Below are 3,422 nucleotides of genomic sequence, written 5' to 3' on the forward strand. Positions count from 1 at the left end.
AGGACAACCTGCATACCCAAAATTTATTCCAGAGATGGAACCCATATCTTCACCTATGCGCTTTAGTTTTATGGGCTGAAGATGAATCCTCTACACAGAGTCTCTCTGAAGCACAACAAAGATGCAGCCCTGAGAGGCACAGAGCAGATGCTCAGGAAAGGCGTGGAAGGGTGACTCACTGTGGAGGCACTCGCAGGTGCCATTGTTTTTTTTTCATAAAAGAGGTAAATTTTATTTTCCTTTTTAAAAATAATTTTATTCAGAAACAAATAGCAATGAGACAGAATCAAATCCAATTACTAGCACAGCTTCAGTAATTAATACATTGCATGTTGTGGTCATAGTGGTTATTCATTGTGCAAGATACAGACATGATATCCTGTACACAAACATTGTTAGAACAAATCTCTCTATTCATTCAATTAAGAGAATGCAGGTGTATATTATCCTAACTATTTTGAACATACAATTACAAAATGGTCTTTCATTTGTATCCCCCGTTTCTGCTTAGTTTTGTCAGAGAAAGGAATTCCATTGTCATTTAAATATTATAGGCATGTGAATTCAGCAGAATTATCAGTAGAGTCCAGTAGTCCATAATAGTATTGGGTTTTCTGTAGGACTGGCAATGTCAGAAGTTGTTGACTTGAGCCTTTTACAGCTCGGGATATTTGTATGGCTTTATTTTTATACTATGTTTTTATACTTTTCTGCTGGATGGTTAAGACCAAGATAAAGCAAGACCTATATAAGAAGATGTAACTTTTGTATCTGATAAGGTCTGTCAAATCCCCTAATCTTGTACTGCAGTTTGTAGATCCTTTGTCAGTGTCAGCCATATGGATGTGTCATGGCCATTGCTTGGCCAATGTGCTCTCTGTAAAAGCCTGAGAGAATGTTTTCTCTCCATGTGACTCTCCTTAGCCATGCTCTACATCATCAATCACTTTCCTCTTTGACTCCATAATCTCCTTGATCAGAAAATTTGGGACACTACTGAGTTACATGACATTACAGTACAAGTTCTCATATGTCCTGAGTCTTAATTGACCTTGGAAGGCTAGGGCCAAAATGTTGGCTTTCCTTGTGGCCCTCCTATTTCTCTAATTTTGGTCTTCAAATTTACATTGTTAACCCTCCAGAAGACAAGCTTATTATTATTACCCTGCAACGTAGGCAGTTGAGCTTAATCTCACTATCTGTCTGAATATTGAAAATCTTAGGCATAACATGAAATAGGTATATCATGAAATAGGTATTTTCTATGCAGTATTGATATATTAAACTTTAAGTCCCTACAGAATATCAAGAAAAATAATTGAAAAAATAAAAAAAATATTTTTAAAAGAGAAATAAACAGTTACATATTTTTACACAGAAATTTAGAAATCTAACCATATACAGCATCATAGCAGGACAGTCCTGTGACAATTTTTTTCTTGTTTCTTGTTTTCATTTATCACCCTTTTAAAAAAATAAACATTTACTTGAGAGACAGTATGGCAGTAATTGGTATGTCATGACAAGTAGTGCATATTTAGAAGACCAGAATGACAGGTATTCTAAGCATGACCCTACACATTGCTATCTTCAGTGCAGTTGCTTAGTTCACAGGTATCAGCATATATAATTAGGCAGGGTGAGAATCCTACCAATTAACTGCTAGTTTCAAAAACATGCCGAATATACTCAGGATCACTGCCTTACCTATCTCGTGCATATAAATGTATGGCTTTGCCCCTGTCATGTTTCCTAGCTTTTCTCCTTGCCTTCTCTTTGTTGTCTAATCCTCAAGTTCTCACTTTCCTTTTAATTGTGTTATACCTTTCTATTTTTACTTCTTCTTTTGAGTTCTTATACTAGGGAGATTATACAATATTTACACATGTGGGTCTGGTTTATTTCACTTATGAATATATCTTCAAGTGGCATCCACTTAAATATAAAGGCTTCGAGTTTGTCATTCTTTATAGCTGAGTAATATTCTATTGTATAAAAATACCACATCTTTTTCATGCATTCCTCAGGTGATGGGCATCTTGGTTGTTTCCAAGATTTGGCGTTCACAAATTGTGCTGCTATAAACATAGGTACACATATATCACTATCATATGACGTTTTCAGTTTCTCTGGGAAAATTCCCAGTAGGGCAATAGCTGGTTTGAATGGGATTTCCGGTCCTAGTTTTTTAAGGAGTCTCCACAGTGCTTTGCATAACGGTTGCACCAGTCTACATTCCTAGCAGCAGTGGAGAAGGGTTCCTTTTTCTCCACAGTCTCTCCAAAATTTGTTGTTTGCTGATTGCTTTATGATAGCCATTCTTTCTGGGGTGAGATAGTATCTCAGTGTTATTTTAATTTGCATTTTCTGGATGGCTAGTGATGTGGAGCATTTTTTCATATATTTATTCGCTTCTTTCGTTTCTTCCTATGAGAAGCGTGCATTCATCTTAGATGCCCATTTCTGGATTGGGTCTTTAAATGTTGGGGCCCTAATGTTTTTTAGTTGCTTATAAATTCTAGGGAGCAGACCTTTGTTGGATTGCTTATTGGTCAAATTTTTTTCCAAAATTGTGGGTTGTCTTTTTACTTTGTTGGTAATTTCTTTTGATGAAAACCAAAAACTTCTCAATAAAAGGAGGTCCCAATTGTTAATTCTTTCAAGTGTTACAGCACCATTTGATTTCTGTTCACAAACTCTTTGCCTACCCCTATGTCTTTGAGAGTTCTTCCTACTTTTGCTTCCTAGAGATTTAGTGTTTCTGTTTTAATGTTTAGATCTTTAATCCATTTTGACGTTAGCTTAGTGCATGGTGATAGACCTGTGTCAAGTTTTAGTTTTCAGTATGTAGAGAACCAGTTTTCCAGCACCATTTGTTTAAGAGGCTATCTTTCTTCCAGTGAGCATGTTTTGGCCCTTTTGTCAAAGATAAGGTGGCTGAGTGTGTTCCTAGAGGGTTCTACATCTTTTAAGATCTTTGATTTCTTTAGTTAGATGAATTCCAAGGTATTTCATTTTCCATGCTGTTATTGTAAAAAGTATTGTTTCTCTGATTTTCTCTCAGTGTGTTTGTTATCTGTGTAGGGGAATGCTATTGACTTTTGGGTATTGACTCTGTATCCTGCTATGCTACTGAATTTGTGTATCATTTCTAGTAGCTTCTTGGTGGAGTTTTTGGGTCTTCCAAGTAAAGTATCATGTCATCTGCAAAAAATGATAATTTAACTTCTTCTTTACCTATTTTTATTCCCTTTATTTCTCTCTCTTGTCTAATGGCTCTAGCTAATGATTCCAGAACTATATTGAATAGGAGTGGTGATAGAGGACATCCTTGTCTTGTACCATGTCTGAGAGTAAAAGATTTCAGTTTTTCCCCATTTAGGATTCTGTTAGCCATTGGGTTGTCATAGATGGCTTTTATG

The sequence above is a fragment of the Octodon degus genome, unplaced genomic scaffold, assembly GCF_000260255.1.
Source record: "Octodon degus isolate 3935 unplaced genomic scaffold, OctDeg1.0 scaffold00193, whole genome shotgun sequence".
Taxonomy (NCBI): Eukaryota; Metazoa; Chordata; class Mammalia; order Rodentia; family Octodontidae; genus Octodon; species Octodon degus.